Genomic DNA, 23,328 nt, shown 5'->3' on the forward strand with positions numbered 1-23,328 from the left:
TTGCAGCGCTCATTTGCTCACCCTCGCTCCCTCCCTCTCTTTTTCTGGTGTGTCAGATTCTGAAGTCCACATTTCACTTTGATTTTCAGAGTGATGACACCCTGGAAAAACTCTCCATCATTATAAACTCTCCATCATTTATTCTCTATTCAGGTTGTGGAACTGCAGTTTGTCAGAGCTCAGCTGTGATTGGCTGCTTTCAGCTCTGAAGTCCAACCCCTCCCACCTCAGACACCTGGACCTGGGTCAGAACCACCAGCTGCGGGATTCAGGAGTGAAGGTGCTGAGTGGTTTTCTACAGAGTCCACACTGTAAACTGGAGACTCTGAGGTCAGTACTGGTTTGGAAGCAGTGGATGATGGTTCCAGCACCAAAGCCAGTTGATCCCACAGCAGCGGTCCAGTGTTTCCAGTCACAGTGTGAGAGGAGGATGGTGACGTCCAGCTGCTCCTCATTCATCCAACATCTGCTGCCAAACTGCTTCTTCTCTCAGTTCACCACTCAATTATTGATCAGTTCATCTTCATCAGGCCTCAGTATCAGTCCAACACTCCATGGTCACATGACCTTCTGATGTTCCACACTTGACATGTGACTGAGAGTCTGCTTCTTCTCACCAGTCACTCCATCATCTCCATCAACAGTCAACGTCTCTGTGATGATGCGTTCAAGGACCGTGAGTCCTGACTCCTGCTGTCTCTTCTTCTCTCTGCAGCTGGAGGTGAGGGAGGATGAGGAGGAGAGTGAAGAGGATAGCTCCATCTAGTGGTGACTGACAGAACTACAACCAGTTGAGCTAAAAGGCACGCTGGATGACCTTTGACCCCAGTGGAGTCTGGTGGCTGGCGGGCTGCTTCTCCCTACAAGCTGCTGTGGTTACTGGGAGAGACGTCCCAGAAGCCACTGGTGGAGCTGAATCCTCAGTGGAACACAACCACTGCTTCTGCTCTCATCATCCACGGCTGGAACATCTCAGCATGAAGGTTTCACACATCAACAACACACTGATCTGCTCTCACTTCAGAGTTCTCCATCCAACTCCACCTGGTTTCTCATGTGAAGCACAAAGATGAATTTGTCAAAGTCTGACAGCGTTGTGAAGGTTGTGTAGTTGATATCACACCTTTATTTTAGGGTTAAAAATTGTTTTTTATGAGATTTTACTTCCGGTTTAGGATCATAAATCAATCAATCAGATAAAAGATGTTGTTTTGTGATTGGAACTCCAATGATGATTGAATTATAAATGAGACAAAATAAGTTCCCCTCAAAATAATTCATGGTTTTGATCCTTGCCAGATGTTTCTGTGGAGATTTCAGGACATCAATGAATCAGAAGGAAACCAGATCATTTGTTTTGCTCTTCTCCCTCTCTGCTGTTTTCTAGCAAGACTTTGTTTCATTTGTCAAAACACTCATTCAAAATTTTATCCCACTTTTATAAAATTGTCTGTTTGCTTCTCATATCCTGCTAGCCAATCAGAGAGCATTACGTCATCAACCTAATTCTCTTCCTAGCAAAATGTTTTCACTCATTCTTTCTTTGTTTTTAAAACTGAGCTCAAACATTACATTTCAATGAATCAATATTCTGAAAATAAAAAGCATCACAACCACTGACCTGTGTGACCTTGACCTCAACCTTTCATCCCTGCCTGGACATTTTCTTCTGTTCATGTTTTTGTTGTGTTCAAATTGGATCATATTCTTTATGTTTATTGTGTATTACAGAAAATAAATGTGAAACAAAAAGAAAGATACATGAGAGCCCTACTGTTAGCCGATTCCAAGGCTACACCGCTACTATCCTTCACGTTTTTAACGTCGGGTTTTTACTTATTTGAACATCCAACACCATGGTTAGATGGTGAACCAATGGTTAGCTTGATGCTATGAAAACGTCACTTCCGTGGTTGGCCAGAAGGAGGGAGCGGCAGTGAGGCAACCAGGAAATACACCGAAGGTGAGACCGTACCCGGTGGTTACTGGGGAGGCGGGTCTGGGTTGGTCCTCCTCGGCCGGGTCCTTCGGAGGATGCTTCCTTCAGGCGGAGGACGCTTCCTTGGAAGGATGCAGACCCTGAATTGAGACGCAGCCAAGCATCTATCTGCGGTCAGGTAGCACCTGACAGAGTCGCCTCTCGGCTGCCCCCTAGTGTCCAACTGGAGTTCCTGCAGTTGCCGGTAGCAGCTCTTGAGCCTGTAGCTGTTTTTACTAGGAGCACAGTGGCACCCCCTAATGTGAAGGACACAAGCAGAAGATCTAGGGGGCACCACTGTAAATAGACTTGCATGGATGTGTGGTTTTGTATCTTGCAATTGTAAAAATAAAGAGAGTAGCCGGAGACAGGTGTATAGCTTACATTCTACTTCTTTTATTCTCCTTTTTCCTTCACCTTCTCTCACCTTCCTGTAATCCCCAGAGATCACTCAGTGCCCTCTAGTGGCAACATATTATAATAACAACGACACATTTTCCCCTTTTCTTGAAGGAATTACTTTCTGTAGAACTGTAACACATTGTCTTATGAAAAATCCCGTACCTGAAACACATATTAAGGAACATAGGAACCGAAGAAATTACAAGATGGCTTGAGTAGGTTAATAACCATTCTAAATCCAAAATGATATGCAAATATAACATCAGCTCTCAAGTGCATAGTAACCATAGCAATATGATTTGGAAGCATAAAATAACATGCATGGAATATATGATTTCCTTTACCCAGTCCACAATCAGAACAGTATGTTTTTATTTTATATATGAAAATAACGGTATCCACAGAGGTGATTTTTCACATAACAATTTGAACAGTCGGTTACAGTAGGAACAGTCTCTGAGGTATGTATCACTTTGTCCTAGTTATTTAACAAAACCTGTCAACCACTGAGGTGGTTTTCTATTTCTCAAACCCCGTCTTGTGTCCGGCTCTGGCGCATGACAACGCTCATTCTCATAATGGATGTTTTCAGGCAAAGTGAGCCCGTCAAGCACAGTCCCCCTGTCTTTATCCATGTAGGACATAGCCTTCTTTGGGAAAGGTGCAAGTTTGGATGCGTTCCACTTTCGACCATCACTGAGCAAGTACGTGCTCGATCCCACTTTCTTAATGACAGTCAGTGGCCCTATAAATCTGCATGATCCCTTATGAACGTGCCACGGTCTGCGGACACGCACGGTGTCACTGACCTGGAACGTTGGTACTTTGGCTCCAGCCTTTCTGTCAGCGTACTCCTTGCTTTTCTGTTGTTTGTGGTGCACAGTGTCTTTCACTTGCTCATGTGACTTGATTTTGTCAGAGACTGGAAGAACATTCAGTTCAGTGCGCATCTTCCTGTTCCTCAGCAACTCGAATGGAGTAGCTCCTGTTGTAGCATGTGTTGTGGCACAATAGTTCTGTAAGAACTCAGTCACTGCTTGTTTCCATGGTCTGCGCATCCTTTCAGCAGTCTGTATACAATCTTTCAGCACTCTGTTAAGTCTTTCAATGGCTCCGTTTGCTCTTGGATAGTAGACACTTGAGCGGAGATGTTTTATCTCTCTCTCTCTCAGAAAGTTGGCGAAATCATGGGAAGTAAACTGACAACCGTTGTCAGAAACCAGGAAGGAAGGGTTACCTTCTCTACTGAACACCATACCTAAAAAGCAAATAACCATATCTGTCATGACAGTAGGGACGAAAGCAACTTCTGGCCACTTACTATAGTAATCGGTAGGTGTGATGGCATAACGGCAGTCCCATGTGGCACACTCAAAAGGACCTGTAATATCTATGGCCACCTTTTCCCATGGTCCTCTTCGGAGTTCCACTGGTGGTGCAGGTGCTGTCTTTGCTGCTTTGTCATTGCACTGAAATGGCACACATGAACCTATTATTGTCTCTACACATTTGTCCATATGAGGCCACCAGTACAGTTCACGCAATCTCTGCTTCGTACGCACTATTCCCTGGTGCCCCTCATGCGCCAAGTCAAGCACTCTGGATCGCAGTGACACAGGAACGACCAAGCAATCTGAACCTCTCATGACCAGTGATTTAACCACTGCCAGTTCATCGCGTACAATAAAGTACAGAGCAAGCTCATCTGTCACATGCTTTCGACTCCTTGGCCAGCCTATCCGTACCTGATGTCGTAGTTGTGTGAGCTCCAGGCAGGTCTCACAAGCGGCATTGAACTCTGGCAGGGAGATGGCATGTACACAGTAAAATCACCAGTGTTAATTTAACACTTAAAGAGTTCATTTTAACACGACCTCAGTGAACATATGGTCCTTATCTACAGAGTGTAAAATATACACTGAACATAGAGTTACATTTTTAGAGTCAATTTTACTCTGATAAGAGTTATTATTTTGCACTACACTACACTAAGAAGTGTTAATCAAGTTTTACACTACGTGGAAAGTCACACCCTTGGTGTTGTTCAAATTCAACACTGACTTGTCTGGTGTTAAACCATTTTTTTTTTTTTAAAATCACTCCAGTGTTTTGTTTTGTTTTTTGTTTTTTTACTTACTCTTACCAGTGTTACATATGTGTTCTAGGTTTATGACACAAAAAATATTTTTTTGCATTGGGGTAAAAACACCAAATTATAAATAACTACTTAATACTACTTTAATTAGAGTAAACATCATGTTTTGATAACACGTAAAAACTCGTGAAGTAAAAACATATTTACTTGAACAATGGAGAAAAACTTGTTCTGTACATGTTGAAATGTTGACATTTCTCACAGCCAATAGAAAGTATTTTAAGTGCATTTAAAATGTTGTACAAAAATAATTTCACCCATTTTGAACTAAAATCTTCAAAGAGTCACTGAATATATATATATATGTAAAAAAAAAAAAAAAAAAAAAAAAAAATCCAAATTCAAATACTGAGAAAAAAATTGGTGAGTCAGTGGTTTTCAGTTAGAGGGAGTACAAAGTCAAAACCAAGAACACTGGTCATGGCTGCATCATATGGCAATATGGCACTATGATCATTGAAAAATCTGTTGATTTATAAGACATTTGAACATCCATTGGTTTTAAACAGAGCAGCTCTTGCACACTGAACACCTTAAGTGCCTGGGATGGCTTGTACATGACTTTAAATGCATGGTAATGTTCATCAAAACAAATGGTTTCCATTGCAGAGCCAGTAAAGACAACTTGCTCATCTTTCACTACAATTGTACTGATCTTACAAAATACTGGCAACTCCTTGTTCATCTCGAGACACACTACTAAGCCAGGGCGATATTCTGATCCATAATGCTTTACCCATTTGACCAACAGAACATTAGCAGATATGTCCGCATTTAGTTTGGCTGCAATTTCAGGACCTCCTTGCAAATTTGCAATCTGTAACATCTTTCCTGGACCGTGAGTTACTCTGCTCAGGCTGAAAGATTCCCAATGCAAGGCCATGTATTTCTGGTGTTTTTTTGCCAATGTCTTTGTGATATTTTTGAAACTTTTGAGTTGAGTTTTGAAAAAGTTATGCTTGGCCTCATAACGCATACACCACATGTGCAGAAGTGGCCCAATATTTCTGATACAACGTGGATAATGAATCATGAAATGATGCTTGGGTAAGAGATTTCTTGTCGGAAATAGACGTTTATAAAGCTTATGGTGGTCAATAATAATGTGTTTCAGAAAGATAGCCATAACAGTTGTTAGGATGGGAGAAAACACAATACTTACAATCTGCAGCAATAACATTAACAGGTGCCAGTAATTATCGTCTCTCAGCACTACGTCACCAAAAATCAATGGCATGTTACGCAGTAAACACCAGGACTGAATGGCGTTTAGACCCAAATCGTTGCTTCCATCAAGTAACTTGACTGCAGGGGGGCGATTTCTCCTCTCAGTGTAACCATAGTTAAATGACTCTATTCTATTGGCCAGTTCTTTCACAGTCATGAGGTTCTCCTGCAAATACTCCAATGCAAGTTTTACTTCTAACTGTGCAACACCCTCTAAAATGTCATGCATGATATCCACAGAAAGATTGTCAGCTGTGTTGAATATTTCAGAGAGTTTAACAAACATGAACGCTTCACACCATACACATGAGGTAGCTGTGGATTTGATTGTATAGCATGACAATGTTCAACAAACATGTCTTTCGTCCGTCATATCACGCTTTGGTCGTCTTCACAGAACACAGTTTGAAATTCACTCTTTTCAAGGATACAAAAACGACAACAATTCCGTGCGCTGAACGATTCCACAAACCCGAATAGTCTATGTATACCAAGATTATTACCCGTAACCTGCACAATACTGCCATAAAGTGCATTTTTGAACAACGGGACTTTGACCCCATCTGTTTCAAGCACTTTAAAGTCATTTATGATTGGCTCAAGGATAGTGTCAAAACCGTACATTTTAATGTCCTGGGCATGAAAAAGTGCAACCAAATGTATGTTGATTAAAGATGAATTTAACTTTGGTGGAAAATTTCTTAGTGTGAAATATATACCCCCCAATTTATGTATACCTTTTTTGGAGCCTAATGGATTAGCAGTCTCAAACTCATCAAAAAATGATTGAAGTTGCATGTTTCTTCAGATGCACCCCATCATTTATGTCAAAATACACATCGTCCTTGGCGGTGTGGCTTGACATAAACTGAGGTTTGGATTGCTGAGAATAGACTTTAATGTTTCTAATATTGGAACATAGGAAAATTTGTCAGTTACAACTACTTGATCATAAGTTCCAGTGCTTCTGTTTTCAAAGCACTTTGCACTTTGACACCAAGCACTTTTTCGACAGGTTCAACAGTTTTCCATTTTTGCTCAAAATATGCATTACGATTTGATTCGGTGTTCAATACAGTAAAAGGGTTTTCAAGTGTTGTAAAAGTTTGCTCAATTTTAGCTTTTACATCTGTGTTCTGAGAGGATAAACATTTTAAAGTTGCATCTTTAGTTTGACACTGTACCTCCATTATAACTTCTTCCATGGATGATACTAAATTGTTCAAAACTGACTGGCCCACACCAGCAACTTGAAGCTGCGCAATAGCAGACGCACACATATCACGAGTACTGATGTTAGGCACTGGCAGGACATCAGAGCTTGTGGCTGATCTTTCTGAGTGTTGTGACAGAGTATCATCTGCAGCTTCAGAACTGTCTTCATTGTTTTCAGTTTCAGCTTCACTCTCAATGGTCTCAGCATGTTTACAGTTTAAATGTTTCCTGAAACCTGAAAAGGGACCAACAAACATGACAACACCCTGCCTGAGCACATTTTAGGCAAAGTGATTTACCTGGATATAAACCATGAATCAATCGCATGTGCCTAACAAGGTTATTGGTTCCTGCAAAATGACAGTGGCAAACAAAACAAATCAGGCCCATAATATCAATTAAGACCAAGTGAGATGGAGAAATCACTTAAAATTCACATCCAATAAACTGAGTGAAAAGTGACAGATATGATGTCCACCCTGTGAGTCACTAGTGCAGCAGCCTGGCCCTAACCTCAGCAACACGTGGGCTCTCCTGGACTTGACCAATATCTATATTGTAAATGGTTGTCTGAATGAAGGTGTACATGCTGTGGAGCATCTGGTTGTACGTGGTGCCAAATACAAAGTGTGCCTTAAAAAGCTCATCAAAAGCTCCTAGGGAACTGATTGACTTGCATGGTATGGCCTGCTTGTCCAAAACGATGAAAAACTCATGGGTGGTGCTCCTCTTCACTCCAACAGCAAGAAGATATGGTTGAGTGGCACATTTGATAGAATCAAGATGTTCCTGAATACTTGTTCCAGTCTGAGGATGAAGAATAAGTCAAAATTAAAAGTTTAAACTCAGATTAAATGAAAATAATGATTGAAATGAATTTTTCCATCCTCATAAGCAACAACACAAACCTTCTTGAACACAACAAGATGTTTCTCAGCTTGGGCTGCAGACACCTTGCCTGGACTTTTCCGGGCCTTGGGCTGAGGGAGGTATGAGGTGAAGGAGGAGAAGAATGGATGAAAGATCACTGTCCCAGCCTGTATTTGGAAACAAAGGACTGTCATAATATAATATAGAATAACAATTCATTTACACTGCTGAATTATCTTGTGTTTGAATGTTGTGGGCCATCTACAGAGAAAAAATATTTGAGATTAAAAAAAAAATCAAACACTTATAGATTGTGAAAAACAGAGACGGTCAATGTTAATTCATAAGAATAGTCAAATACCAAGGAATCACTTTGTCATTTGTATCATAACATGGCAATGCCAAATTCAAAAAATTCCCATAAGGTAAGCGTAATGTGAAACAGATTGAAAGCATTAGGGCCACTTGAAAAACCTCTTGAACCCTCACAGATTTTCCTTCTGGAGCAACTACAGTTGGGACTAACCTTTCCATAAATCTTTTTTTTATTATTATTAGTTGGGGACTGACCGGAAGAATATTAATATATACATTCAGCAACTTTATACAGTATGTATGTAAACACCTCAACTCATGGAACACACAAGTACTTTGAAAACATATTTTTGATATTTGACATTTGGAGTGAGAGAAATGTTGTTAACATTGATTCATACTTAAAGGACAATGCACGCTTTTATTACCAGGCCTTTGACATCTTTGAAGCGGGGAAACTCAGTCAAAACATCTGAGGATTTCTCTCCATCCAGGACCATCCTCCGGCGATGTTCAAATGTGATTTTCATCTTCTGTTCGATAGTAGCCTCATCACTACAGTATCTCATCAAGGCCATGGCCTCCTTGCATTGCTCTTCAGTTAAGGTAATCTCAGGACTAACGAAGGCCTCTCTTCTGGCTGCTGGTCCACCAGTCAGCTCACGTGACGATCCTCTGCTCTGTGATGAAGCACTTCTCCTCTGTACAGTTTTAAGCCTCCACCCCAGATAGCCACTGCCACTTTCACCATCATAGAAATGTTCCTTCAAAATTCCAAAAGGTTAATTAGTTCAAAAAACAACGGCAACTTGTTGAAATTAGGAAGTTATATTGACATACAACTGGATAATGATCCTTGGTATTGATATAGAAATGCATAATTTTCTTTATTCAAATCAGGCATCAGTTCTGTAATTGCAACTATTTTTCAGCATATTGTTAGCCTAATAGCAAAGTTGCCTAAGACTTAGGCAACTTTGCTATTATATATATGCACTTTCACAATCTGCAAACACATCAAAAGGCTTACATATCCATTTTTAGAATAAGGATCCATCAAGTAAGGGAACAGCTCAACTATGCCTTGAGCGTACATCTCTCTCACATTCCGAGGCGGGGCCGTCCTGACAAGAGATAACATAATACACATAATACTGTTAAATAACACACATCCTATAAAAAATAATTCCATAAATGTATTATCCACAAACAAAGAAGAAACAGTTCTTCCAGAGAGAACCAGATTACCCATGCTTTTCCGTCATGTCAGCCACAAGTATGTTGATCATTAGTTGACGTGAAGAGTCGGTCAGACTTTTGGTGCGGTGGTACTCTTTGGTGATACGGTCACTCCCAGGTCTCGTTAACGCCAATTCAACCACCTGTGAAGTGGACAAGCCTTTCACAACTGAAAATACATCCACTTAAAACTTAAGAAAGCATGGAAACTTTGAGATTATCAGTGGCAAAAAATATTTACGACAACAATTTACATGTTTGGCCTCATCATTTACCCTCCGTCGCTTACTGGATGGACTGTCACTCTCTTCGAATATAATTGTGTCATCTGAATTGCAGGACACCAGTTCAAGGAGGACTGTGTCATCACTACTACTACCAGCAGACACTACACTGGTATTAACGTCTTGGGAACTGCTAGAGGAAGCTTCCTTGAAATCTGTAGTCCAGCAGAGAGAGAAAGAAAGGACAAAAATAATATCAATTAATTTCCCTTTTTAACAATACAAATGTGCAATTTATATGATCATACATTATATTCCATGGATTATGGTGACCTAATCGAAGCAACAATGAAAAATCATACCATCACCAATTTTGATGGTAAGTATGCCAATGTTGGGCTGCTGCACAAAGTCAGCGAAGACCTCTGCATCCACCTCAGTTCCTGTTTTATCAAAAACTTTGACATCTTCACTGACTGGTGGAAGCAAAAACTTCAAGAACGCTATGACCAAAAATAAAAACAGATTTTAATGCAAACAAAGTTAAAAATTTAAACAAGGCCATTCTCCAAGAACCCGTCAGTGTATTCTAAGAGAATGGCCAGGTGTCAAATTATGTGTGGCTTACCAGAATTTAGGAATTCCTCAAAGTTTGCCTCATTTATCTTGACATATTTTTGTATATTATTAATACTGGTTCTGATCAACATAACTGTGTTGGGAAAGACAGGAAACTTGCTTCAGAATTATGATCCACAACAGCAGAATAAACTGAAGAACAACAGATAACAGACATACTGAAATTTAAGCTCATCACTGACAGCTCAATTTTCTATCAACTACATCAGTATTAAAGCTTTTTAAAATAAGGCTATTAAATAAATAGTTGTTATCGTTTAACTATAGCCATTAGACTCCTCTTTCTCCTCTGTTATGCCCGCACGGCGCGGGGGGAGCGTGCGTACACACACACACACACACACACACACACGTACGCACGGGAACGCACTTTGCTGACCAACAACTAAAACAGAAAATCGTGAACGTTTATTTCCAAGATGAGTTTTGGCATTTCCCATAGACACCAATTCAAGTTTACGTTAACGTGATCCGAGTCGCGCCATTCTTGTTCAATTTGCCGTTCCGTGTTCTCCATGTGAATGGTGTACTTAAGCTAGCTGCCAACACGATATCATGTTAGCCATTTCAAATTCGTATTTGAAGACACGCACACACCATTGACAGTAGGGTAGACGGTGGCGTACGTTGAACCATATGTACCACCTCTACCTTGAATGAAAAAAAATTAACGACTAATAACTTGTTTGATAAAACTTACCTCAAACTTTCGGCGCAAGGAAGATGGCGCTGGCAGAGTCGTCACTTCACTCCTGAATCTTGCAGCTGGTAGTTGTCACTCAAGTTCAGGTCTCTGAGGTGGGAGGGGTTGGACTTCAGAGCTGAGAGCAGCCAATCACACCTGGGCTCTAACAAACTGCACCAAATCAACCTGAATAAAGAATAAATGATGGAGTGAGTGGAGTTTTCATCACTATCTGAAATTAAAAATATTAATGTCTATAATAATAATAATAATAATAATAATAATAATAATAATAATAATAATTTTTATTTATAAAGCGCTCTTACAGGTGCTCAGAGTCGCTTTACAGGTAAAATAACAATATAAACAATGCGAGAGATTAAAAAATTAAAAACGATTAAAAATAGATAAAATAGATAATAATAAAATCAGTTAAAATCAGTTAAAAGCAGACAGGGTTGAGAGGGCAGATATGGGCTGGGAGCTGTGGTGGGTAGGAGGGTTCAGGTAGGGTAGGCAATTCTGAAGAGGTGGATTTTGAGGGCAGTCTTGAAGTTGTTGAGCTCCGTACAGTTGCGGATGTTTTTGGGGAGGGAGTTCCAGAGGGTGGGAGCGGAGACACTGAAGGCCCGGTCCCCCAGGGTTCGGTGCTTGGTTATGGCAAGGGGTGAGAGAAGGTTAGCATCAGCTGAGCGAAGGAGACGGTTTGGGGTGTGACGGACAATGAGGTCAGACAAGTAGGGAGGGGCCAGGTTGTGGAGTGACTTGAAGGTGAAGAGGAGGATCTTGAATTGGATACGGTGGGCAACAGGAAGCCAATGGAGTTGGTGGAGGACGGGGGTGATGTGGTTGTAGGGGCGGGAGCCGGTGAGAAGTCTGGCGGCGGAGTTCTGGATGTATTGAAGTTTGTTGAGGGTGGAGGATGGGAGGCCATAGAAAAGGCTGTTGCAGTAGTCCAGTCGGGTGGTGATGAAGGCATGTGTGAGGGTTTCAGCAGCAGAGGGAGTGAGGAAGGGACGGAGTCTGGCGATGTTTTTCAGGTGAAAGAAGGCGGAGCGGGCAAGTTGGGAGATATGGTGGTCGATAGGGTTGGGCATCGTTTGAATTTGAACGATTCCGATTCCAGTTTCGATTCCTTGTTTCGATTCCGATTCTGAGCGATTCTCGATTCGATTCTTTTTAAGAGGCAGGGTCAAAAAGTTCTTCCTCAATTAATTTTAAATTTATAAACTTTTATGAACTTTACTTTGAATTTCTCACATTATATTTATCAAGTCTATGAACTTGGGAATTGGGAAACCCGGGACATCACCACCTTTTTTACCTGCCGCACGGGGTGACGTTACGCGTCACGTGCGCTAAATCATAATATTGCGCCAGTCGCGGCGTATATCAAGCACTGATGCAAAAGTTTTCGATCACGTTCCATCAGCGCTGGATAATGGTTCATTGTCCTCTGGCTGTTTCGCCCGCTGCTCGGGCACAAAATGGACCAGACGCCGGACCAATCGCTGCACGGCGAGAAGCGGCCGCGGAGGTGCGCGCCGCTTCAAGTCTGGCGGCAACGACGTCATCGTTCCACTACAGCCAAAAGTGACCAACAACTAAGAACACTGGCCACCGCCGGACTCTTGAATTCTGTAGCACTTCATCGTGCGATCTCAGCGCGATGACGTCAGCAGACACGTAGCGGTGAAATCGGAGGGGGAGCAGCTTGCCGGCGGGGGTGAGACCCCGCTGGGTTTGATCATGTTAGTCGTGCACCCTCTTTTGCACAAAATAACCGTTTTGCAGGTCGTGCATTTAGCTGCTTTATCATTTTCTTAAGACAAACCTTGGAGCGCCGCCGCACACTTTCCATCGCTCCCTACTTGCACACTGCTCTGTGTTTGCCCCTCCCCCAGGAATCGAAACTTAAACATTTGAACGATTCCGGGAGCATCGGAACCTTAGAACCGGTTCCAGTCGATGCTCGATGCTCAATGCCAAACCCTAGTGGTCGAAGGTGATGTTGCGGTCGAGGTGGATTCCGAGGTTGTGGACGAGTGATGATGGGGTTATATGGGATTTGTCAATGTTGATGGTGATGCCAGAGGTGGATTTAGTGAGGGATTTGGGACCAATGATTATGAGATCTGATTTATCACTGTTGAGTTTGAGAAAGTTGTGATGCATCCAGGTTTTTATTGCGTTGAGGCAGGAGGTGACGGTGGTCATGGTGGTGGAGGAGATGGAGTGGGTGGAGATGTATAATTGAATGTCGTCGGCGTAACAGTGGAAGTTGTGTCCATGTAGTCGGATGATATGGTCCAGGGGGAGGAGGTAGAGGGTGAAAAGTAGGGGACCAAGCACCGATCCCTCAGGGACACCTTGGGGGAGTGGGGCGGTGGAGGAGGAGCAGTGGTTAATATAAATGAACTGTTGACGGTTGGAGAGGTAAGATGTGATCCAAGAGAGTGCAGAGCCAGTGATGTGTAGGTCGGATGATAGACGGTTGAGGAGGATGGAGTGGCTGATTGTGTCAAAGGTGGCAGACAGGTCCAGGAGGAGGAGAATTGTTATTTGGTTGGAGTCAGAGGCGAGCAGGAGGTCGTTGGTGATTTTTAATAGTGCTGTTTCAGTGCTGTGTTTTTTGCGGAATCCTGATTGGAATGGTTCAAGGAGGTTATTGGATTGGAGATGGGCTGAGAGTTGTGAGGCGACGGCACGTTCCATGATCTTAGACAGAAATGGTAGGTTGGAGATAGGGCGGAAGTTGCTGGGGCAGTCGGGGTCAAGGCCGGGTTTTTTTTAGGATTGGGGTGATAGCAGCCAGTTTGAGGGATGAAGGGACGGAGCCGGAGATAAACGAGTCGATGATAGATGAGATGAGGGGGGAAATGGATGGGAGGGAGTGTTTAATGAGATAGGACGGGACGGGATTGAGAGTGCAGGTTGGGATCTTCATGTTTTTTAGGATTTCGGTGATAGTTGAGGGAGTTACGGAGGTGTGATCCTGCGGTTTGAGCAGACGGTTGACCATGGAGAATAGGGTTCTGGGGTTGCTGGAGCCGATGAGGATGATGTTGGAGTAGTGGGAGTAGTGGAGTAGTGGGAACATAACACTGTAATGTTCATTAAACCAATCAGAAGCACAACAATAATACTGAAATAATGAATCACCACAGTAAAATATTCTATATCAACCTGTTTAGTCATGTGACCACTGATCAGCCGTTAACAATGTTGGAATTCATTGATTAATTTTGCCTCAAAGGTTCAGTGTGTAAAATCAGTGCAGATTTATTGCTGAAAGCTTCATATACAACCATCAATATAGTTTGAAGTCTTTGATTAGTATAAAATAAAAGTCCTCTGCTTTTCCTGCCGTTAGAACGCTTCTTTCTAGAAACAGACAGAAGGTCAAAGGTCGTGGCCATCTTGCACCGCCATGTTTGTAGGCGGCTGGTTGGGAAGATCAGTTTGAGAGACAGTTTCATATTGATGGTTGGAGGCTGGAATCCTCTAATAAAGCAAATGCTGAGAACAAATGGTTATTAAGTGACAGAAATGCAGTGGAATCTTTTCTGCATCTTGCTCATCAATACTGAACTGACTGAGATGATAGAACCTGCATTGACTGTTGACCTTCTGCTGAGACCAGCTGGATCTATCTACAGTATCTAAGTGCTCATACAGGTGGCTAATGCTAGCGCTAGCTGAAAATCATGCTAACACTGGACAGTCTGCTGTGACTATGACTGATTGTGATGCTAATAGATGGTTGTAATATTTGTATTGATGGAACTTTATCATTATACAGAGAACTAGACACCTTTGCTGTCAACCACATCCTTTATGATGCTGGAAGGCCCCCGTAGTTCACTGGCAAGAAGGGGAGAGGGAGGGCCAGCAAGTAAGCACTGCAATCTGAAAACTGACTGCTAGGTGGCAGGATTTCACACACTGTACCTTTAAACCCAGTGTCACTCATTTCAAACACAAACCAGTGTCTGCAAATTGAATTTTCAACAGCAGTCAAGTGAAAATCATGACAACAATAACAAGAGTGATAGAAGTTGTAGCGTGAAGAGGGTGAACTGACCTCAGAGTCTCCAGTTTACAGTCTGGACTCTGCAGAAAACCACTCAGCTCCTTCACTCCTGAATCCTGCAGCTGGTTGTCAGTCAGGTCCAGGAGTCTGAGGTGGTAGGGGTTGGACTTCAGAGCTGAGAGTAGCCAATCACAGCTGAGCTCTGACAACCTGCAGCTCTCCAACCTGAATAAAGAATCAATATTTGATTTCTTCCATGGTGTAAATGTCATATTAAGAGTCATTTCTCCCTGTTGGTGATCCAGATGTGCAGCTGTTGGGATCACTGAGTCATTCCCTCAAACGAGTCACTGTGCCAGTGTGTTGTCAACACAATAACAACAGCAGTGTGTCAGTCAGTGTGCAGCCAATCAGCAGTGAAGATGGAAAATAATCAGTGAGTCCTTTGTGTGCTTGTGGCTGTTTTCAGTCATCAGAGTCTCGTTACAAGTCAAACACATTCAAAGGACAAGATGAAGAAATACTGCTGCACTATTAATCTGCCTATATAATATTTCTTCACAGGATCTTCTGCTCAGTCATGTGACCTTCATCACCAATCAACAACTTCCATTGAGCTCCAAAGTGACTGGAGACATTTTCCACACTTTCTTCCACCATCCAAAGTCTTTTCTGGCTGCAGATTGTTGACATGAAAATAACAACAACATCCACTTTATCTAGATGAATCTTTAATATCTGCTTCAAAGTCTTCACACTGAGCAGCGTTACACACCAGTTGTCATCTGCTGACACACACTGTCCACCAGTAGAAAGCAGGAACTGACCTGAGAACTTCCAGTCTGCAGTTTGGACTCTGCAGTCCAGCACAGAGCAGCTTCACTCCAGGATCCTTCAGGGTGGTGCCAGTCAGGTCCAGCAGTGTGAGGTGGGAGGGGCTGGACTGCAGAGCTGAAGACACCACTGCACAGTGCAGCACTGAGAGTTGAACACTGAATGAAGGAGAGCAGAGTGAGAAGTTGCTGCTTCCATCATCATCATCATCATCATCATCATCATCATCATCAGCCTTCGAGCATAGTAGTCCTGTAGCTAGTAGGGTTAGCTTAGCTGGAGCGGAGCGTTCATTCGCTAGTGTAGCGTCGGAGTCTCTAGGTCCCACTAGTTCCCCTCCCTTCGCGGCTCCCGAGCAGCCGGGAAAGGTCGGTTGGGTGACTGTCAGGAGGAAGCGTAGCCTTAACGAGCCTGCCGGGCACCACCACCATTCTCAGCACCAGGCCCCCTCCGTCCATGTCTCGAATAAGTTTGCTCCACTCAGCAGCACGCCGACTGAGATTGACACTCTGGTGATCGGTTCGTCTATAGTGAGGCATGTTAACCTAGGACAGCCATCGGCCACAGTGAAGTGCATCCCCGGGGCCAGGGCGGGCGATATTGAAGGGCATTTAAAGTTAATGGCTAAGAATAAACGGAGATTTAGGCGGATTGTAATTCACTGTGGTTTCAATGATGCACGCCTGAAATCGTCCGAGGTCACTAAGTTAAACGTAGCTTCGGTGTGCGCATTTGCTCAGACCATGTCGGACGAAGTAGTTTTCTCTGGCCCCTTGCCAAATGTTAGGAATGATGAGATGTTTAGCCGCATGTCATCTTTTCACCGTTGGCTGTCAGGGTGGTGTCCCAATAACTCGGTGGGCTTTGTAGATAACTGGAAGCCTTTCTGGGGCAAGCCTGGTCTTGTTAGGAGGGATGGCATTCATCCCACCCGGGAAGGTGCAGCTCTCTTATCTAGCAAGATAGTTAAAATTTTAGCTTCCACTCACTGACGCTCCAGGGTGGAGACCAGGCAACAGAGTTGTCGTCCTATACGCTACTCTGGGCTTCTCTCACTGCCGTCCCCTGCCATTAGTAAGTCCCCGAAGCCCTGCCAGTCTTTTCCAATAGAAGTTGTGTCGGTCCCTCGCACCTCCAAACCTCTTATACTGTGCAAATCTCCAATAGATCATAGTAACCTAGTTCGAGTCGGAGGTGGCTCCAGGGTCTCCCACAAACAAAATGGTGAAATGTGGCCTTCTTAACATTAGGTCTCTACATTCCAAGACAGTTTTAGTTATTTTTTTTTTTATTTTTTTTTTTTCCCTTGTCCGGTCCGGCCATAATGACAAGCAGAAGTGTCTCTGAATGTCTATGATGGCTGACAGATTTTATTCTCAGAGGTAGATCTTGAGAGTGTGAGCCACGTGGGTGGTTTCAGGAGCGACCTCTTCAGTGGTTTTATTATAATGTTCTTGGTGACATTCTGGCCATGACCGGACTGAGGGGGACAGATAGGGGGGTGAGTAGAGAGGGGAAATGAGTGGGGGGGGGTGAGATGATGAGAGGGATAGAGAGAGAGGAGTAGAGGAGGCAACTGGCAACAATATACAATTGTGTTAAAAGAGAACAAAACAGATCGTAAATATGCATAGCTAATTGTCAGATAGTGCATATATACCCATACAAACATACATGCGAGTTCATTCAGTGATGTTAATAATAATAGCGATGATAATAATAGCAACGTTAATAGTAATAATAATAATAATAATAGTAATAATAATAATAATAATAATAATAATAATAATAATGTTGATAGTAATAATAACGATGATAATAATCTACTCATGGATCAATAAGACAATAAGCTATGCAATGGTGTACAACAGTGTACCCGCGCTTGTGAATATTTGTGTGTGTGTGTGCGTGTGTGCGGGTGTGTGTGTATATTTGCATGTGTGTATACTTGTGTGTGTGTGCATGTTTGCATCTGTGTATACGTGTGTGTGTGTGTGTGTGTGTGTCTGTGTGTGTGTGTGTATGGATGTGGTGGTGTGTGTATGGATGTGGTGGTGTGTGTACCTGAATGTGGGAGTGGGTGTGTTTAAGTACGTCACTGGAAGTAGGCTGCCAATTAGTGCGGTCTCCGAGGCCGCAACCGCCCCACGCCAGCGACGAGCCGGGGGGGGGGGCCCCGGACACGGCATACCCGCCGCAAAGCCGGCCAGGAAGAGGCCCGGAGCAGCAGGCCCCCGGGCCGGAGGGCACCCGCCCCACGAGGAGCCAGGGCAGGATGACAGGGAGGCAGATACCCCAAGGAGAAGGGACACCACCCAGGGCGGACAGGCAGCAGAGCCCGGCCCCCGGACGGGGGCCCCCCAGGGCAAGCGAGACCAGACTCATCCCCATGACAGGACCCAGCCCCTTCACCCACCGGGAGGATCGGTACCCAAGGCAGGCCCGGGCACCCAGAGGCCCCCCCCCTACGGACCCAGTATGGCGCATCAACCGGCCCCCTCCACCCCCCACACCCCCCAGCCACCCCCGCCGCACCCCCGCCCCCAACGCCGGCAAAGCGGGCCCCCGAGCGAGAGTCCCCCCTGGTTCCCCCTGTGTCCTGTAAAAGAAGAAGATAAATAATTAAAAAAGATAAAATTAAATACTCAATCCGTGGGCCCCCGCCCACCATTGTCAGACCCCCGTGTCTCAGGTCGTCGCCGCCCACCCGCCCCCGAGCGGCGCAAGGGGACCACCCGGGCAGCGGCCCGGTCCCGGGATTGGGGGAAGGGGGACCCCGCCACAAGTGGCAAGGTCCCCATAAGCCCAGCCGGTCTCGCACCTCGGGGGCACCGGACTGCACAGGGCCCATCCAGGGTGGGAAAGATGTCGGGTCCAGCCCCCACTAGCAGGCCGACCCCACTGTGTGTAGGAGTGTCAGTGTGTGTATATGTGCACTTGCTGGTGTGTTTGACTATGGTGCGTTTAAAATGGAAGGGTGGTAAGGCCCTGGGGCAACCACACTGCTGCTGAGCAGGGCGGCGGCCGCAGTGCACGAACCCCCCCCCCAGGCCCTAAGTGTCTATAATGTTATTAAAATTGGAGAGGGTCTCGGATGGAGCGGTGGCCGGCCGATGGAGACCCTCATCCAAAGCCCTAGTGATAATGTCAGTGGGTCGTTGGCTGCGTGGGGGCCAGGTCCTCGCCAACGAGGGTGCAGTCGGTGCCCCATGCAAGGGCGAGGAGACCGCACCGGGGGGAGGCCCACCAGGGACCCGGTCGCTGCCCATATCGAGTCCCCCGCGGTGCCCGGCCAGAAGGCCGGGCAGCGACCACCCAAGACACAAATCCCCAAAACAGAAGGAAAAATAAATAAATAAATAAATAAATAAATAAAAAAAATAATAAAAAAAAATAAATAAAATAAAATAAAATAAAATAAAATAAAATAAAATAAAAAAAAAATAAATAAATAAATAAATACACCCATTATGTGACCAGGGGGGACTCCCGGTTAGGACGCCCCCTCAGCGACATCGGGGCCGGGGACACCACAGGGATCCAGGAGCCAAAGGGGGGCCACCCCCCACCGCCCGAGGGCCCCGGGGCAGCGGCAGCGACCAGGGAGACGGAGGGCGACGGTGGGGCAGAAGGCGCCACCCGGGCACACAGGAGCGGTAGCCGCCGGCCGCGCAGCCCCACCCCAGGCATGTGACCCCACCGTGTACGATCCAGCGCCAGTTACCAGACACAGGGACGGACCAGTCCCCCCACCAACAGGAGGGCCCCCGGCCCAGAGCCAGGGACCATTAACTGTGCAGTGTGAGCAGGTCTGAGAGGCGGTCATGCCCATCTGAAACATCCGCTGTCCAGTGTAGTGGATCCTGTGGAGTACTTTAAAATGTATTAATTGTAGATTAGGTTGTTTTATCAGTGAAAAGGTGTTCAGGCAGATTGTTCTCCAGAAATTAGAGTGGGGCTGGAGAGACAGGTCTCTTTCCCACTTAGCAATGGGGATAGAAATAGTGCGATCTGTGTTTGTAAGGATTTTATATATCTTGGAAAGTAGTTTAGGAGGTGAGAAATTAAGGACCGACTGTACAGCCGGAGAGACCTCCATGTGTGTGTGTTCAAGTTTGAATTTTTTCTTAATTATGGACTTAATTTGCATGTATTCTAAGTAACAACTACTGTTAATTCCAAACTGTGTCACAAGCTCTTGAAATGGTCTAAAATTATTATTCTCTCTTATGTGTTTTATGTGAGTTATACCTTTATCTGCCCAATGTGTGAAGTTAAGTGCTTTTTTATTTTGTAGTAAATCAGGATTGTTCCAGATGGGCATACGACCGCACGGGAGAAGGGAAGAACCTGTGATTTTCAGAAATTCCATCCAAGCCGTCAGAGAGTGACTTATATTAACGCTTTTCATGCAGCTGTGGTGTTTTGGTGTGCTGATAAATGGCAAGTCTGCTAACTGAATATCACCACAATAGGCTTGTTCTATGACATGCCAGGATACATCATGTCGGCTAGGGTTGAACCACTTATGAATATACTTTATTCTGTTGGCAATATAGTAGTAATAAAAGTTTGGCAATTCTAGTCCCCCAGCATCTTTCGCTTTTTGAAGCGTCTTCAGACTGATACGGGGTGGTTTGTTTTTCCATAGAAATATTGTGACGTTTGAGTTCAGGGTTTTAAACCACTGAGCAGGAGGTTGATAGGGAATCATTGAGAAAAGGTAGTTTAGTTTAGGTAAAACCATCATTTTTACTGTTGCAACTTTCTCTAAAAGAGATATGGGTAAGTTTCTCCATCGAATTAGATCATTTTCTATTTTCTTTAATAGCGGGATGAAATTGAGTTGTATTAAGTCTGATAGGTTGGGAGAGAAGTTGATACCTAAGTATCGTATGTTACCGGCTTGCAATGGTGCTGGAGTGGTTCGTTTAAATTTACAATTAAGCGGTAGCACCGTGGATTTTGCCCAATTTATTGAATAGTCTGAAATACAAGCGAAATTGTCAATAAGGCTGATAACTTCAGTAAGTGAGGATTGTGTATTTTGAAGAAATAACAATACGTCATCGGCATATAAGCTTATTTTATGGTCAGATGTTGAAGTTTGGACTCCTTTGATATTATCATTTTGCCGAATTGCAGCTGCCAGAGGTTCTATGAACATTGCAAATAGTGAAGGGGAGAGAGGACAGCCCTGCCTGGTTCCTCGTTGCAGATTAAACCTTTGAGAGGTCTGGCTGTTCGTTCTGACTGAGGCGCACGGAGAGCTGTATAATGTTCGTATCCAGGATATAAATGAATTCCCGAAACCAAATTTTTGTAGTGTTGAGAATAAGAAACTCCAATTGACCCTGTCAAATGCTTTTTCTGCATCTAGCGAAACAATTGTTGTTTGTAGATTGTTGGCGTTAGTATAATCTATCAGATTGATAAATCTACGTACGTTGGAGGTTGAATCTCTACCTTTAATAAACCCTGTTTGGTCAGGATGGATTATATATGGAGTAATTTTTTCTAGTCGTCTAGCTATTGCTTTACAAATAATTTTAAGATCGGTATTGATTAATGATATTGGTCGGTAGCTAGTCGGAAGCGATGGGTCTTTGTCCGGTTTGAGTATGAGGCTAATGTTAGCAGAATTCATGTTTGATGGGAGAAGTCCAGTATTTAGGATCTCTCTAGCCATTCTATTATAGGTCGGACCAATAGTAGGCCAAAGTGCCCTATAAAATTCTACTGGGAAGCCATCAGGTCCTGGGGCTTTATTTACTGGCATTTGTGCCAAGGCTTCTTCAAATTCCTCCTGAGTGAGATCTGCGTCCATTGTAGTAGCCTGTTCCTGATTTAATTTAGGGAGCACAATACTATTAAGGAAGTTATCTATTGAGGCTTCTGAAGGATTATTATCGGAGGAATATAATTTTTTGTAGAAATCTCTGAAGCATTGGTTAATTTCTTCTGGGTTATGGGTTAGTTTGCCATCCAGGTTTTTGATGGAGGAGATTGTTGCTTTTTCTCTGTTTGACTTTAGCTGGCTCGCTAAGAATTTGCTAGAGTTATTATTGCATTCAAAGTTTTCAAGGCGTAATCTTTGCATTTGGAACTTGTTTTTTTTATCTGTCAGTTTGGCTAATTCCGTTTTTAGTTTGCATAGCTCTTTCCATACGTCTTCTTCCTGTTGGATGGCATATGAAGATTCTAATGTTTTAATATTATTAACTAATTCAGACTCTAGAGCTAATTCTTTTTTTTTTTGTGGCATGAATAAGATATTATTTTGCCCCGCATTACTGCTTTAGCTGTTTCCCATAGAACATGTACAGGAGTTTCATGCAAGTCGTTAATTTGTAGGAATATTGTCCACTCCTTATTAAAGTATTTTATAAAATCTGAGTCTATGAGTAATGACGTGTTCAGCCTCCAATTCCAGATCGGTGCTCTAGGTGCCTTTGTAGAGACGGAGATAGAGGCAGGTGCATGATCACTAATAGTGATGGAGTGGATCCGGGCTTCCCGGATATCTGCCAAGAGTGAGTTGCTGGTGATAAAGTAGTCCAAGCGTGAGTATGAGTGGTGAACAGAAGAGAAAAAGGTGTACTCTCTGTGAGTTGGGTGGTTTGAACGCCAAGGGTCTGATAAACCAAAATCACTCATATACTGTTTTAATGTGTCTGCAGCTAATGAGTGTCGTTGGCTAGCTGAGGTGTTGGATCTATCAATATCAGAGTTTAACACTAGGTTGAAGTCACCCCCTACTATGAGTGTTGTGTTTACATGTGCAGAGAGTGATAAGAAAAAGGCATGGTAGAAAGAGGGATCATCCACGTTTGGGCCATAAATACTAGCAATACAGTAATCTTTATTGTCAATGTTGGTGTTGATTATTATATATCTTCCATTAGGGTCAGATATTGTACTATTTATAATGAAATTAAGTCTCTTATTGATCAAGATAGCCACACCACCTGCTTCGAGTTGTAACTCGCCGAGTAGATGTTTGGAAAAAGGGTCGATTTTAGATTATGTGCTGTAGTGTTTGTTAAGTGAGTTTCCTGTAGTAGGGCAATGTCGGCTTCAAGAAAATTCAAATGGTTGAGAATTTTAAATTTTTTGTCCCTGGTACCTATACCCCGCACATTCCAAGTGACGAACTTAAGGGAGGTCATGTTTACTATATAGACCTAGAGTGGTGTATGTGTTAGTGTGTGTGTTACGTGTGTGTGTGCGTGCGTGCGTGCGCGCGTACAACTGCCAATGTAAACAAACATCGTTGCGATCTGTCACGGTGAACATTGTTACCAGAGAGAAAAGAAGTGAGGAAGAGACATTAGTGCAGTTTGAGGGGAGTGATATTGAGGGGGGAGAATCAGTTCGATGCAGAAAAGTCATACTTTAACTGAAATGGCGCTTACGTGATTATCATTGACAACAATATTGGCATAAGCTGCGTTAATACGATATTACCTGTTGTCTTGAAGCCTGTGGAGAGAACGGTTAGTACAACCACGG

At 43.7% G+C, this 23,328-nt stretch overlaps 2 long non-coding RNA genes and 1 pseudogene across 3 annotated transcripts in view; 2 read left to right on the forward strand and 1 right to left on the reverse strand.

Moving 5' to 3' along the window:
- Positions 1–23,328, forward strand: part of LOC142881690 (uncharacterized) — a 125,412-nt gene that overhangs the window by 31,025 nt on the left and 71,059 nt on the right. The gene's annotated exons all lie outside the window — the stretch shown is intronic.
- Positions 1–23,328, forward strand: part of LOC142881683 (NLR family CARD domain-containing protein 3-like) — a 101,564-nt pseudogene that overhangs the window by 7,177 nt on the left and 71,059 nt on the right.
- On the reverse strand, positions 8,393–9,909 carry LOC142881678 (uncharacterized). Of its 2 annotated transcripts, none has more exons than XR_012925616.1 (3): positions 9,656–9,909; positions 9,193–9,570; positions 8,393–8,926 (listed from the first exon to the last, which is right to left on the reverse strand). It is a non-coding gene; the product is annotated as an uncharacterized LOC142881678 (long non-coding RNA). The 2 variants fall into 2 exon arrangements; XR_012925615.1 differs by having other exon boundaries at positions 9,193–9,544; positions 9,656–9,908.

Source organism: Nelusetta ayraudi, unplaced genomic scaffold (assembly GCF_046127955.1).
Source record: "Nelusetta ayraudi isolate G7.1 ecotype Tasmania unplaced genomic scaffold, CSIRO-AGI_Nayr_v1 ptg000216l, whole genome shotgun sequence".
In the NCBI taxonomy this organism is placed as follows: domain Eukaryota; kingdom Metazoa; phylum Chordata; class Actinopteri; order Tetraodontiformes; family Monacanthidae; genus Nelusetta; species Nelusetta ayraudi.